At 39.5% G+C, this 16,997-nt stretch overlaps 1 pseudogene; it reads right to left on the bottom strand.

Annotated features, from left to right (window-relative positions):
• The window catches only part of LOC127619454 (trafficking protein particle complex subunit 9-like), a 108,680-nt pseudogene that overhangs the window by 29,555 nt on the left and 62,128 nt on the right, over positions 1-16,997 (bottom strand).

Below are 16,997 nucleotides of genomic sequence, written 5' to 3'. Positions count from 1 at the left end.
AGAAATCTCTAAGTTTTTTCATTGAAACATGTTTGGTTGTAAAGAGTAGAGTCTCTAGTTTAGTTTGATATGCCGCTTTAAAAAATCCGTTCATTTTTCACACATCAGCGTGCTGATAAACATGATGTCCACATATGTGTACTCCGGTACCGAATTTCCTCAAAAGTAGAAAAAGTTATTTTATTGTTAGTTAGTCATTTTGATTAACTTCCAACACATATGTGGGTCATTTCGCTTCATTTTAATATATATTTTGTTATGTTTAATTCTGATATCACTGTGCATATGATTATATTCATTAACATCAGTTAATGCATCCCTATATTTACTCTGCATTTTCACATTGAGTATAAATGGGTTCATCCAAAAGCTGAAAAATGTTGCTTTCAGAGGCTTTATATGGAGTTAGGATGAAAATACGGTGCATTTCAAACTGTTCTGAGACCAGTGAAGACAGACAGCACACTGGAGGTTAAGTCATTCACTAATTAGGGAGCAAGGGAGCATCCAATAGCTCTCTATGCAGTTAAGTGCATTCAATCCTAAAATCCGACCAAAAGTTCAGTTTCAGGCTGCAGATGATGTTTGGATCACTCAACATGTTTGGCAGACACGGGACAATGATAATCAGTACATAGATGCAGAATTTATAATGCAACATTTTATTTTAACAAGGTTGGCAGTGATTGGATGATGCTGGACATTACTTTGAATAATTATTATTTATTCAGCTTTACAGAAAATCAGCTGTAATGTCTGTAATGTCTCAAAAACATGAATATCCAACACTCATATGTGGTCAAGGGGGGTCTCAGGAGGTTCTAACTTAAAAAGGACCCAAAAGTATCACTGCGACTCGTGCATTATATTCCAAATCTTCTGAAGGCAAACGAAATCTTCTGAAATCATTTTTCAGTAAGAATCTCAATATCTGTTGTGTGTTCATGAGCGCTATAGTGGAGCTTGTTAACAGCGGCTAGTGTATTCATGAGAACTTGCATTGTTTAGTGCTAAAAACAAGTTCTCACGTGAACTAAAAAAACAAGAAAAATAAACTGAATTCAAGCTATATTTGCTAAATTAAATGTTATTATCCGACACAATTTATCTTCTTAAACAAATGTATCTTGTTTTAAGAATATTTCAGATAAAAACACAGATTAAGATATTTTTATTATTATAATTTGTATTGTTACTATCAAAGTTTGTGGGTCTAATCAGGGCTGGACTGGTAATCTTGCATACCGGGCATTTTCCCGGTGGGCCGACGCACTTCGGGGCCGATCAAGGGCGGTGGGTGGGCCGTGAAACGTGCCGAATGGGCTGCAATAACCTAAAATGTGCCGCCACGATATGCAGAAAAGGACAGCGTCAACAGCTTTTGGCTCACCAATGAAATATTGGATGCTGCCAAAAGTTAAAGTTAGTTTAGGTAGTTCAATGTTGGGAATATGGTAGCTTTGTTTATTTGTGTGGCTTCACAGAAGCATTTGTTTCTGAGAGATTCTTTATGTCTTTCTTTTTCTTTTTTGTGGAAACTTTTAGTAATAAAACCAGCTTGTGAAACAGACAGGTGAGCTAGTTAGTGCTTGGAGGTCCTGGGATATGTGCAGCAAGGACTGCAATAGCTTGACATTTCCACATCCAAATGTGACATGATTAATGGATATTTTTCTCTCTCTCTCTCTCTCTCTCTCTCTCTCTCTCACACACACACTCTCTCTCTATCTCACTCTCTCTCACACTCTCTCTCTCTCTCTTTCTTTCTCACACACACTCTCACTCTATCTCTCTATCTCACTCTCTCTCTCTCTCTCTCTCTCTCTCTCTCACACACACACACACACACTCTCTCTCTATCTCACTCTCTCTCTCACACTCTCTCTCTCTCTTTCTCTCACACACACTCTCTCTCTATCTCACTCTCTCTCTTTCTCTCTCTCACACACACTCTCTCTCTATCTCACTCTCACTCTCTCTCTCTCTCTCTCTCTCTCTCTCTCTCTCTCTCTCTCTCTCTCTCTCTCTCTCTCTCTCTCTCTCTCTCTCTCTCCTGGTTTCCCTTCCTGTAGCGATGTCAGCTTCTAGAAGGAAACTAAACATGATATTTATAGTCCAACTGCAGCCTACAGGAGTCTCTTGGGCATTTCAACTCCCGGAAGAAAGTGTAAAGATATATAAACAAACATGCGTGAGCTCCCAAAAAATCATTCCATGAAATATCAAATTCAAACTGCAACAAAAAGGAAGTATTTAATCCATATATTTTAACATTGATAATAAAAAAATGGTAAATGGTCTGCACTTATACAGCGCTGTGGCAGGTTGGAGAGCGGGGCCGGGTCGTGGTTCCACACACTCGGCCCCTAATCAGGCTAATCAAGCCTCAGAGAGGTATAAAGGCCGACTGGAAGCTACAGTGCGACGGAAAGAGAGATTTACGCACAGCTGTCCGACACATTTGCGTGTTTGTTTTTTGGTTTCAGTTTTATATTAAATTATTATTTATATTGTCAAGCCGGTTTTCGCCTCCACCTTTCCCTGTAAACCCCTTCACACTGGTGCCAAACTCCAGGAAGGAGGAGGGATGCGCCATAGTGGAGTCTTCGCCACTACCATCCACCCCAGCGGAGCAGCCGTGGCCATCCCCCGGAGGACGGAGGAGCCCGGTCGCCCGGTCACCTGGAAGTGGAGGAACGGTCGCCGACCATGAGGGGAGGAGGGGCTCCCAACCAAACCAATGTGTTACCCACTTAGTTATAAACACCTTAAAGCTTAAAAAATGTTAACGCCCAACTCGTCCCATGTATAAGCAAAGGACATGAATGATACCTCAAATGGTGTGACTTGTTCAGGAGCGGTGTGCTATATCTTAGCCTGATGTATGGTGTCCACATTGGCGGCCAGATCTTTAGAAGCCATTTTTTTACCTATTCAGTTTGTGGTGTTGCATCCGAATCACCCTTTAACCCTCATCCATAATCCTATAAGACTGTCCTCTTTATTTGTCATTGTGTCAATTCAACATGGCATACTTTTATTGTTTTTTTCATACCGTAAAGCTAACTAAATTTACAGTACTACAGACTAATCCACGAGCCATTCCTATCATAAAATAAAGCATTTCAATAAAACTTAGTTTGCTTTATTTACAAACCATTGTTCCAATGGAGGGCATCCCAAAATGTCCCCAAAGGGAAGTTTTGTCAGGTTTAGCTCACTTCTAGGGACAAATCTGTCCCCAAAATACATCTAAGTAAGCCCACAAATACAGAGCTCACTAAAAGGACACCTGCACAACAACGTCAAAAGAAAATGTGTGTGTGTTTGTAAACGTTTCGCACTCACAGCCAGTAGAGGCCAGCTGCTCAGTCACCGATGCTGAAAGCAGTCTGGGATTAGAGTACACACACACACACTCACACTCACCGAGCACAAAGACAACGCTTTTCATGTTTGCGTGTGTGTGTGGAATACTGCTAAGAGCCCTGCGTTGTCTTATTTTCCATCCTCAAAGACGCACAGACGGCATGTGTAAGAGCAGACGTCTTAATTCAAAGAAAGCGCACATCAAAACAGTAGAGTCATGGGAAATTGGAGATGGGTTCGAGTGATCAGACTAATGCACAGACTCTATTACGAGCTCAGAACAATCAGAGCAGCCTTTGAACTGCAGTCCCATTACAGCACTCGCATTGTATCAAAAAACACTGCAACGTTTACGGCTTGATAGAGAGCAGGACAATGTTCAGGGTCTGTTTCCAAACCTAGTAAGCTGCCTCGATTTTTACTGCCTACATAGGTAGCAGCCTTCTAAGGCAGCATCCTAACCGACCCGGAACGTCTTACATTAGTGAATAGGAACGTTGAAAATAGGCAGCAACTCTACATACATGTAGGAAGAAATGGATTTCAATACAGGTGGCGTGAGAGGAACGGCACGATATTCTAATAAGCATAAATATACTGCACACACCCATGGAGTAAAATAAAAAACAATTCTGTTATTTTAAACAATTTTTGTATCTTTGAAAATTCTGTTACTCCGTGTGCAATACAAATAGCGCTACTCACGCAAAGCGGACAAGAAACTTGTGGCCTGTGAAAGACACTTTATTAGTTTCAGTGCGCAAAAATTATGATTTGTATGCGCGCATATTAAATGTCCACATTGCATTCGGCTCATTACGTGCTTTGTGGACAAAAAACATTCTGGGTTACCCATAGATTGTTGGTGCTGTAGTGGGCTAAAGCAATGAACTGGTAAGCAGAAGGTCGCTGGTTTGATCCCCACAGCCACCACCATTGTGTCCTTGAGCAAGGCACTTAGCTCCAGGTTGCTCCGGGGGGATTGTCCCTGTAATAAGTGCACTGTAAGTCGCTTTGGATAAAAGCGTCTGCCAAATGCGTAAATGTAAATGTAAGTTATTTTCCCTTTCCCATAATTGCATATATTTGTACGCAAATACACAGAGACGTATTTAGTGGAAAGCTGTTGCCATATTCAACAAGGGCAACTGAAGTCATGTGATCAATGGCAAGTCAACAAAGACCAAACTAGTGCTGCAACAACTAATGAATAAAATCAATTATAATCAAAAATAAAAATAATTGACAATTAATATTATCAGTGATGACACTTTACAGTACTAAAAATATCTTTAAGTGCTAAAACTCATCTTTTCCAAGAAGGAACTCTCTAGTATCTTAACATGCAATCCATTTGCAGGTTGACTTCCCCAAAAATGGTAAGACTGTGGCTCAGTGGGTCTATCAAATCATTGCTCTGTTTGTTTGTGCATCCCGATCAGTCCAATACAGCAACATTTGCTCATCCAATGGCATAAGTTTGAGACTGGACTATCTGTTTATCCAACCAATTGCAGATGGGGAGAGTGTTCAGAAAAACCGTCTGAAAACAATCATTATTTTTGCCATTACTTTAGGTGATGCAACAATGCAAGCTAAACCAACAAAATTCTAGAAAGAAATATATCTTTATGAAATTTCAACTTTGCTGTTGTTATATTGGCTTGTAAAATGAAACTTTTGATTTCTTGAGAATAGCTTGCGGCAAAACTCCATGTTATATAAACGTTCCATTAAGACATTGTGTCATCCACAATCGGTCCCATAAATCTTCCTTCAGTGTCTTTTTTGTTTTGGTGTTGTCTAAAGAACCTTTAGCTAACCTTTTAAAAGTTTTAACCCATTTCTTACATCTTCACACTTCTTTGCTTTTAAGAACCTTAAATTCAAGCTCTGATTTTTGGTTCCCAAAAAGAGATCAGTCAGAATGTGGGCCCCAAGCTTCAGTGTTTTGCTTTGTAAAGCGTTTGCATAAAGTAACTCATTTTGCTGTGAGAAAAAAATGTCAAATGTCAAAAGAATGTCATTTCATACTGACTCATGCCAGTTTGAAGAATAATGATTTCAATTAATATGTTTACAGCATCCACGGCAGCACTAACTGTTATTAAAAGAAGACTGACAATCCTGTCAAATGGAGGAGAAAGGGTCATTTATTTCTGCTCTATTGTGTGGTTGTGTATTAAGGAATTACTGAAGGAGGCCTTAAGGAATTACTGTAATTAGCACTGTGGGCTTTGGGACCTTTTGGAGTCTTCAACCAGCCAAAATCTGCTCAAACAAACCATATATCTGGTTTTACCTTAGGTAAACCTCTAAAGAATGTGATTGTTTACATGTCTGTGAGCTTGCTTGGCTGAATAATCTAATGTTATATCTTAAGCCCACTTTAAGATCGTTGCTTGTCAGACTCTATAAATTGAATGCAATGATATCGCCATGGCACACTGTGCAAAATTAGTCAGACTGTACGATACACACCATAGCCGACTTTGGGCCCAATCGCCCCAAAACTCACTTTACGGGAGCGTTGCGGAATCGAAGCGAAATGGCGAGATTTGCCCACTTTGGATTTTTTTTCTTCAAGTCATGACATCAGCATTTAGGCCATCGCGAACATAGGCTAACATATAAAAAGAAAGATGTATTTTGTCAGATAGGCCTATAATAAGATAGCCTGATCACAAATACACCACATTACAGATGTTAAGAATGAACGAGTGCGGGAGGTAGCCTACAGCAATAATTAGCTACAACAAGCAAATATTCATTATGAAAATTTTAAACTTCTCCGTTCACATTGGGGAAAACAAAAAAGATGGGTTATAGTACGCCTTTCTCCTTTTAGTAACCTATAAGCCATGCAAAATTTTGAAAATTCATATAGGCTAATAATATATCGTGCTTGCAAATTCCCTATGGATAATACACAAACACAATATAGATTTCTATAATCGTATCCAACTGTATCTGCTGATTTGGATAAAAACGTCCCATAAATACTTACCATTATAAATTGTTCTTTTATAAAATTGGAGTGGTGTGAACCATAACTAAAGAAGTTTACAGATGTTTAAAGTACATTTATTAAAAATAAAATAGTCATTAACCTCCTCAGACCTGAGCTTTGGTTTGGCGTGCATTTTAGATTTCTTCTAGCTTTTTGGGGTTAGGAGGGACCAATACATATAATAACCAGATATCATCTTTGAACATGAAGCACTTTTTGAAAAAAAATGATGTCCACATATGTGGACACTGGGTCTGTATTCATATAAAAAAATCAATACACCATTGTGTAACAAAGTGCAAAGCTCTTTTATTTACAGCCTGAGCACGGCTGAACATTTTTCGTTGTTGCTTGGGTTGTCCTTCAAAGCTTGGTCCTGGTGTTGGCTCTTCAAGGTCCTCGTTTGAGCCATCAGACTCAACCTGCTGAGTCCGACGTCTGGGAGTGTGCAAAACGACAGTGCTACGGTCTGAACGACAAGTTTCAGCACGTTTACGTCCCCGGGTGGCCTGTGGAATGGGGTCTTCATCCCCACTACTCTCCTCCTCGCTGCTGCTTGGCTCCTGTTTTGGAGGATGGTAATCAACGTCATTTACTGGTTCATCATTGTCGGACCAGTCTTCTACCTCGGAGTTGTCCCCAGAAATTGAATCCAGTATCAATTCCAGTGCCGTTGACGCAGGAAAACGCTCTGGAAATGAGATCATGAGGAAAATAAAATAAAAATCAATGTAAAATTATTTATCACACATGCAATGTCAATATATACTGTTATAAACTATTGCAATTGATGTTTTCTAACGAATTCTTCCCAAACTAAGTTTTTGCCAAATTTTTCAATCTTATGCGCGACTGTGTGTGTGTGTGTGTGTGTGTGTGTGCGTGCAATCGCGAGTGAGCAAGATAGTGTGTGTGTGTGTGAGTGAGCATGAGTGTGTGTGTGTGTGTGTGTGTGTGTGTCGTGAGTGAGCAAGAGTGTGTGTGTGTGTGTGTGTGCGATCACGAGTGAGCAAGAGTGTGTGTGTGTGTGTGTGTGTGCGATCACGAGTGAGCAAGAGTGTGTGTGTGTGAGTGCATGATCGTGAGTGTGTGTGTGTGTGTGTGCAGCGTCGAGCAAGAGTGTGTGAGTGTGTGTGTGTGTGTGTGTGTGTAGTGCGCATGCGATCATGAGCAAGAGTGTGTGTGTGTGTGTGTGTGTGTGATGCTGATCATGAGTGAGCAAGAGAGTGTTTGTGTGTGTGTGTGTGTGTGTGCATGCGATCATGAAGCAAGAGAGAGTGTGTGTGTGTGTGTGTGCGCGTGCGTGCTCGTGATCGTGAGTGCGATTTTGCTAACATTCTTATACAGTTTCAAGGAAGCTAAGTCCCATTGTCCACATATGTGGACATCAAATTTAGCGGCATAGTAAATCTTTACTGTTACAAAAGTTTGTCAAAAGTGCATGCCATTTTAATCATACAACACTATTATGCATAACTTAACAAGAATCAACAATGAAATGTTATTAGATTGTTTACCTTGTGGACGTTTTGGTCTGGAGTGGCTGCGTGACATGTAGCCTGTGTTCTCCGCCATCTTTAAATTATTCATGTTAAATTTTTTTCTCTCCTGACGCCACCAGATGGCAGTGTAAGTGTCCTCGTTTGTGAAAAACATGTTCCAGTTACACAGAATTAAGTATTATGCTGCACACAACCAAAAATGTGATGTCCACGTATGTGGACACCAGGTCTGAGGAGGTTAAAATTAAGTTGTAAAGAAAATGCATGATAAATGTATCGTGGCCAAAATTGTACAGTGGGCACCGGGCGTTAGTTGTATAGAACAAAATATGCCATGCATGCTAAGCAAATCATCAGAAAACATGTTTTCGTCTACTGATGATAAAACATTTTATAACATTGGAAAGGGGAGGATCTCAGCTGTCAAATGACTTCTAGAATGAGCTTATAGTCCACTCAGAGGCCGTGATGAACTGATCACCCCCGTCAGGGTTTATTTTGCAAGATGAGAAGGAGTGAGGAGACACAGAGAGAGGAGAGTGAGATGAGACGAGACAGAGAAAGAAGAAGAGACAACAAGAAGGTGAGAAGGAAACAAAACAAAAGAGAAGGAGAGAAGAGTTAGATGAGAAGAGACATGAAGAAGAAGAGACGGAGAGAGCAGATGAGGTGATAGAGTGACGAGACTGTGTGAGAAAAGACAAGAAGAGAATGGGACAAAACAAGATGTGATGAGAACAGACGAGAAGAGACAATAATAAGATGAGAAAAAGACTAGATTAGATGACGAGGCAAGTCAAGATGAGGACAAGACCGAAAAGAGAAAAGAATGAGACGAAAAAAGAAGAGGATGAGACAAGACAAGAAATAAAAGAATGAGAAGAAAACCGTATGAGACAAGATGAGAAGAGGACAATAAGAGACAGGAGAAGAAGAGGATAGGAAGAGACAAGACAAGAAGAGAACGAGATGAGAAGAAGACAAGCACAGCACAAGATGAGAAATGATTAGAACAGACAAGAAGAGAAGACAGGAAGAGATGAGATGACAAGGCAAGATGAGTTAAGGATGAGACTGAGACAAGAGAAAATTATGATACGAGAAGAGGAAGAGACAAGACGAGAAGTGGTCGAGATGTGAAAAGACAAGAAGAAAAGAGACAAGATGAGACAAGACAAGAAGAAAAGAGACAAGATGAGACAAGACAAGAAGAAAAGAGACAAGATGAGACAATATGAGACAAGACAAGAAGAAAAGATACAAGATGAGACAAGACAACAAGAAAACAATACAAGATGAGACAAGACAAGAAGGAAAGAGACAAGATGAGACAAGACAAGAAGAAAAGAGACAAGACAACAAGAAAACAATACAAGATGAGACAAGACAAGAAGAAAAGAGACAAGATGAGACAAGACAAGAAGAAAACAATACAAAATGAGACAAGACAAGAAGGAAAGAGACAAGATGAGACAAGACAAGAAGAAAAGAGACAAGATGAGACAAGACAAGAAGAAAAGAGACAAGATGAGACAAGAAGAAAAGATACAAGATGAGACAAGACAAGAAGAAAAGAGACAATATGAGACAAGACAAGAAGAAAAGAGACAAGATGAGACAAGACAACAAGAAAACAATAATAAGATGAGACAAGACAAGAAGAAAAGAGACAAGATGAGACAAGAAGAAAACAATACAAAATGGGACAAGACAAGAAGAATAGAGACAAGATGAGACAAGACAAGAAGAAAAGAGACAAGATTAGACAAGACAAGAAGAAAAGAGACAAGATGAGACAAGACAAGAAGAAAAGATACAAGATGAGACAAGACAAGAAGAAAAGAGACAAGATTAGACAAGACAAGAAGAAAAGAGACAAGATGAAAAGAGATGAAAATGAGATGAGACGAGACGAGAAGAGAAAAAAAGAGACAAGACCTTGGTAAGGACGTGCAGAGTTGAAGTCGAGGGAGTGATGGCACCACCTCCACCATACAGCCGCTACTTTTCACCCCAATCAGACCCTCCAGCATACAGTCACCAAACACTGATGTGTGGTAACCTGCATGACACACACAAAACCAATACATTTACTTGAACACATCCTTACACATGTGAACGAGACAGATTTAGAAAAATATATATCTTTCAATGTTTCATAATCGCAGACTACATTTATGATAATAAGCCAATAAGAGCTCATTAAAGCCCTCTAAAACACTGTCATGGTTTGTAGCATTTAAGAAGTGGCCGTAAGACAGGGATCAATTAATTAATCCTTTTTTAATGAGGAGATATTTAGTCTATTTATTCAAGGACAGAAAAGATTGAGGCAGCAAGGATTTCTGCTTTACTGTTTCTGTTAATTGCATTATTGACCAGATTAAATATTCTGCTCAAACTAATCTATTATTTTATCTGCATTCAAATATGTATACGTTTTGGAAACGTCTGACTAGTAGTTAAAAGACAATGATAAAGTCAATTGATTAAGTAAAAATTGGCCCTAATTTCTTCAATAAATTACCCTGGTCGTACTGTGCTGGATTCAACAATAGAAGAAAAATAAGTTTTCATAATCCTTCATCAAATCGAATGGGTGGAGGATAATAATATTAAGCAATAATATCTCAACCTAACATGTTTTACAGCCTCACCTACTTTTAACAATCAAATCAAAGGCCAGCTGTTAAACTCACCATTGATGGTGATGTTTCCTGTGGTGCCTGGAACTCCAACCAAAGTAACCGGTAGAGGCCAGACTCGGCTGGCAATGACAGAGCAGCCGGCAGGGACTCGAAATCCACACCTGACGTCAACCGACCCTAAAACCCACAAACAGAGAGAAAAGTTTGAAGTTAAACATAACCACACAACCGAAAGAGTCACAGTTCTCAAATTGAATTTATATAAAGAGAGACACAGAGATAAATGCAAAAAATAAAGACAGCAAAATGAATAGACAGAAAAAGACAAACAAAGAAAAAAAAACAAAGGGTCCATTTTTTTTTTTACACCAAACATCACATAATCAATCATCCTGATATCTGATATGGGAGACATGAAATCATTCCCAGCATGCTCTACCCATTACCCATGAAGAAAATTGCTCTTGTTCACAACTCTAAGGAGAAAGGAAACAGTGTTACTGGAATCACAGCGGAAGATGAGAGCAAGAGACAGATTGAAAATGGGACGCCTCACCCTCACCGCAGGGGTACGGTCGATTATTAGCGTGCCCCAAGAAGTCGAGCTGCTCCTCACTGAGTATTTACCTGCTTTCTATTCAAACACAGAGACACCATTCGGACTCCATCCAATGTAGCTTTTAGAGATTTATAAGGATGATTCAAGAGGATATTATTAGCTCAGCTCCTCTCATAGTGTCCAATGTATCTGTGAAACTAAACTTTTATCCAAAGAGAACTTTCTGTAGGCCCTTAAAGACTAATTTATACTTACTGGGCAAACAGGCTTTGCTTGATTCGCCTACAAATGTCGTTTTTGTTATGCCAAGGTGTTCGTTTGGTGAGATTTCTCCTCTTCAAGTCTGGGAACAAAAGTTTATAATTTTGGTTCGTTCTGAGCAAAAACATAACTTTTTCGTTCCAGTTCAGAAGTTCTGCAGCCTCCTTTCCAAAAGGTTACCGGTTAGAATGAAATAAAAGAATGGTTAATAGCATTCATTTTCAAATGAAAGTACTTTGTGCTATAAGGGGTGGGTGAAATACCAATTGCAGTGTTGCCAGATCTTGCAAGTGAAACAAGCTACATGTTCTGGAAAAACAAGCCCAAAATTAGCCATTTTCACTGCGAAACAATTGAAAATCTTGGTTACATTCTACTAAAATGTTGTTTGTTTTTGTCGTTTTTCGTTTTTAGGCCCTGGTTCACGTACATCTTTGAAATTCTTGACCCAAGAGAACTCGGCGGGCAGGGCTGGCCAAATTGATGGCCTATGCAGAGTTCCAGGTGGACGGGGGGTTCACGTGATATGAGCACGAAACGATCATCTGTGTTCCACAACTGCTTTCAGGTCCTTCAATAACGTATAACATGCGAGTAAGGGCAGCTGGTGGACTTTCTGGTGCCCTGAAAAGGGTAAGATGGTGCCCCCCTAGGGAGTTGGTGCCCTACGCAGTCTGTGTAGTCTGCTTATAGGGCTCGGCGGTACTGTCGGCTGGTCGAAGAGCGCTGATGATTGGTTAAAAGTATTCGTGGGTGTGGTTTGGACGTGACACTTTGCATTTGCAATCAGGCATGCCAGCTGAGGAGTTGGTACCTACAGGTAGGTTACCATCATTAGAATGGATAACTTTGAAGCCCGTGTCTCTCAAGACACTTTACCTGACGCGTCATCCGCCAGAGACGTCATCCTCAATTAACAAATTTTCAAACGGCAGCGCCCTTAAGTATAAACGCCAGCTGTGCAACCAAGGGTGCATTTCTTCGCACAAGAGAAAAAAGTTTGGCTTCTTCCAAAGTGTAAACCAGGCTTTAGAGGGAAATTTCACCCAAAATGAAAAGTACAGTATGACTTTATTTGTTAGGCAGAACAACAATAACAAGAATAAAGGATGTTTATATGAGAAATGCTAATCAATGTAGCATTTAGCATCGTATAGAAAGCTGCTAATTATATATTTTCTGCCTCATTCTATAAACAAAATGTACATATGATCAGAAAAAGATGTCTTTGCATATACTCTGTGGGGTTTTGAAGTAAGTTTGTAGCACAAGAAACAGTTAGCTGTATGTAAATTGTCACAAACATTTAGCTTTATGCTAAGCTAATATGCTATTTTTAGCCCTTTCATGCATGTGTTACCAGGTGCGATTATATTTTATAATAACTTCTATCAAGAAAATTCACGTCAGGTACACCATCATGCTGATTTTCAGCATGATGGTGTACAAGATTCAAACAAGATTCATTTACTTGATCCAATACTGCATATTTGGGATTTTTGCAGAGAATGTATTTTAATATAAGTGTATTTTCTCTTACTGTACAGGCTTGTTTTTAACTTGTTTATTGTCAAAACACATGAAAAAATAAAACTATTCCAAAGTATTTCTAACAGAATACGTTACAAATTACATTTTACAGCTTGTAGTCTGTAATATGTAGTGGAATACATTTTATAAGTAACCCTCCCATGCCTGCACGTATCTTCACATTAAAATAAATAATAATAATAATTGTTTAGCACTAAAAACGGCAAACAAGACATTGCTGAGTGCCCCACACTTTTTTTAGTGACTCAACACAATAGTCAATCAGAAGTGATTTCTGCCTGGAAATCAGTGTGTGCCTTTTCATTAGCAAAACGGCTAAAACCACTTATAGCACTTTAAAGAAATCTTGTCAAAGATCGACAGCAGAACCATAAACAACTGAGACGCATCAAAGATGTCTTCCTCATTCAACCTCTGGTGAGCAGCATTCATTTTAAGCCACAAAATATAGCAATTCAATAACTATGGTATAGTCAATCCTTAGTTAGCCATTAGGTACAATGAGAGACGTGATTAGCTCTTTGATGCGCCGAAGCCTAGCCGTGAGTGCCTAACCTGTAAAATACTCTACTATCTTAAACCTGCGGCTCATATTTTGTAAAAGGTTTCAGTATTGTGTATATTTTGAAATAACTCATTTGCATTCCTTTTTGAAAAGGTTAATTAGCTTGACAGCTAATGCTAAATATCAGTTCTTTTCTGGTCTGGACGTCCAACGGCGGTTTTCAGTGGCTGCTACAAAGACCCTGTGGAAAATTTGCTCTTTGGTGTCTTTTAATATATTCCACCTGACAACAATGATAAAACCCCTTTTCAAAAGCACCATATCATTATCAGAGGCACTTAACTAAACCGAGGCTAGAATGAAATTAATACCTTCAGAAGAAATACAGTTTTTTCAAAGCCGTATCATGAACTGACATTATAAAATGAGAGTTGCACTTGACATTAAGAAAGACATTAAGAAACAGTTTGAGCTTTGAGATTCAAAAACAAGGTTTTATAGGATAAATAAGTCATTATTATTTATAATTATAATTACTTAATTTTTAAGTCATTTAAATTCTATTTGTTTTACTTTACATTTTTAAATAATGTTGAAAGTAATTGGCCTTTCACACATATTTGAAGAACTTATTTTTTATTTTTATTTTATCATTGTCCATTGCAATGAAGCAACTTCATTGTTAAATAACTAATAATTAAATAGCCTAGAAAGACGTTCTAACGTCCATTCTAACTAGCCAAACCCTGACCACTTACATGTGTCAAACAGGTCCATACTGGCACCTTTTGTGGTGCCATCTGACACAAGTTGTGATTGGCACGAGGGTTTATAGGGCACCATGCAGATACCATCTGGGGGCAGATCTGGGCATGTCTGTAGCACAACTGAACACTCTTGGACTATTTTTACCTCTCCAAAAACCTTCCTGGTGGGAAAGGGCAAAAAACTTTCTGGATTGGAGTTTAACTTCTGGTAGAAGCATACACCTGTGCCCTCACTCATAGCTCTGTGGGGTGGTGTTGGTCTAATGGTTATGGATCTGTGTTGCTAGCATAAAGGTTGTGGATTCAATCCAAGAGTCACTACAATCACATTCCTGCTTCATCACTGTTTCATCCCTGTTGTAAGAACTTAACCCATGAACTGCCCAAAGAACAGTGTGATTCTAGGTCTTTTTAGATGGAAAAAAGGGTATTCAGCTCCTTTTACAGTTCAGACAAAACCTATAAATGTGTACTGAAACGTGTTAACAAAATAGTGTATGGATGGATTTGTTTTTCTTTTTTTAAAGCATCTCTTTTTTGAGGAGCTTAATGGAGGATGTGAAACGATACAACCATTAAACAAGGAATTTGAAAAGATCTCCCCAGTGCTCAATGCCATTCGTCTTAGACAGCCCCAAAAGAAGTGTGGATGAATAACACTCTTTTTCTCGGATTGCTCTCTGACAGTGATGTGCACAGGGACATAAAGAGTAATATTGTAATGTCTCTGTAGGGGTCTCTTGATGAAAGATCTTGTTTTAAACTGTGATAAGGACATTAAAGTGTCAAGCTCAGGTTTTCTGCATCATTACAAAGGTAATATAATGGGGCTTTTCCACTGCACGGTACAACTCGACTCAGCTAGACTCTGCTCGCTTTTTGGGGGGTTTCCACTGTGGATAGTACCTGGTACCTGATACTTTTTTAGTACCACCTCGGTCGAGGTTCCAAGCGAGCCGAGCCGATACTAAATGTGATGTCAATATCCTGCAGATCACTGATTGGTCAGGGAGAATCGTCACTATCAGCGTCACTGGATTTACGATACGTGACATCAACCCGCTAGTTTTAAAGTTAACAACAGCGTTAACAGTATCATTTGTTAACACGACTTTTGAATTGTGAAAAAAAATGGCTGTGCACAAAACCAAGCCATGGTCAATAAACGAGGTGCCGACAGTCCATTCGTTAGCGATGAGCGAAAGTCTCTCATAAAGTGTATCAGCTGTTGGCCGCACACGGCTACCACCGGACCTACCAACGGTGTATGGACACGTAAAAACACTTAAAAGTGACTACAGAACAATTAAGGAAAAGTAGAAATGTTTCGACCAAATGGACGCCATCTAAACCGGCGAGCGATGGGAGGGAGAGTGCCCTGGACTGGCGTTGATCCACGATGGAGGATGGTACGTTTTGTTATGTTAACTCTATAATTTAGTTGACCAGCTACTGGAAGCTTCTAAAACAACCAGACCAATTTAACTGTTACACTTGTGTAAAATCAGCATCCAACAACTGCTTTATGCAGCAAAATGAGCTAGTAGCTCATTGGGCACGATCGCCATTACGGCGTGTAGATGCAACACTTTTTTTTGTTTCCCTCCCCTTGTCCCCTCCCTCATCCAGGTAGACGGGGATGACTTGCTGACAGACGGGGCGGAAGGCACGGCCCTCCCCAGGGAAAAGGGGGGGTACATCACGAGGGAGGAATGTGGCAGGGCGGATGGTTGTGCCGTGTCATGATTCTCATCAAAACAACAAAACAAATAGTCTCTTTCTATTGAGGTGCCTGTACCTCGGCTGAAAAACAAATCAAGCTTTCCAATTCTTCCTTATCTTTAACTCTTTCCCCGCCAGCGTTTTTAAAAAAAAGTTGCCAGCCACCGCCAGGGTTTCCGTGTTTGGCGGGGAAGCGTTTTTTCATAAAACACGGAAAATTCCGTGTTTGGCGGGGAAAGAGTTAACCAGTCAATTATATGACCATTTTGTAATTCTCTGGATGAACATTATTAATGGTAATAAAAAAACAGTGCCTCGTGGAATATTTGTGTGTTTGTGAGCATGTGCAGTTGATGCTCACCATATTTTCTACTCGTAACTCAAATGGCATAGGGTTATAGACCATTACCTGCACCTCACACACGTCACCCTGCACCCATTGGAAATCTGCAACCAAACATATATAAACATCAACTGAAAGCAGCACGGTCTGTATTATACACATACAAAGAATGTCCAGTTTTTAAACTTACAAAGATTCATTGATGTTGACAGGCATGATCAATAACGCCAGCTTGTCTGCCAGCGCCCAGTTAAATAAAACATTTGAAAAATGCCCCAAACACGTTTATGCTGCGTGAGCATGTATGCATCATCTGCAATGTAAATCGGATTAAACTGCATTGCCAGCAGCAATATTTATTTTCATACTTTATGTATAGATCTTTAATAAACAAACAGACCTTGTATGAGACTCTTTCTTAATACACGTCATAGCCAAAGGTATGTGGACATCCAAACTCAACACACACTTGTGTTTGTTCAATAATATTGAATAGAATAATATCCGCATTTTCAGTTGAATTTTGTTCTCCATGTTAGCTGAAATCCAGACTTGGGAGCCAACGGAAAGGAGCTTTTTCCATTAAACCTAAGAAGGAGTCTGATACTGATTAAGTGTTTCCAAACAATGGCCCCTCATTCCCTCGGGATGGAGATCTATTCACTGTATTATCTACAGTATGCTCTGAGATTTCATGCTCAAATTAACCGCAGCCCCGTCTCACACTAAAAAACCGAAAGCCATATGGAATTTAAAACGC

Source organism: Xyrauchen texanus, chromosome 26, assembly GCF_025860055.1.
Source record: "Xyrauchen texanus isolate HMW12.3.18 chromosome 26, RBS_HiC_50CHRs, whole genome shotgun sequence".
In the NCBI taxonomy this organism is placed as follows: Eukaryota; Metazoa; Chordata; class Actinopteri; order Cypriniformes; family Catostomidae; genus Xyrauchen; species Xyrauchen texanus.
This window is presented reverse-complemented; position numbering and strand designations above follow the sequence as displayed.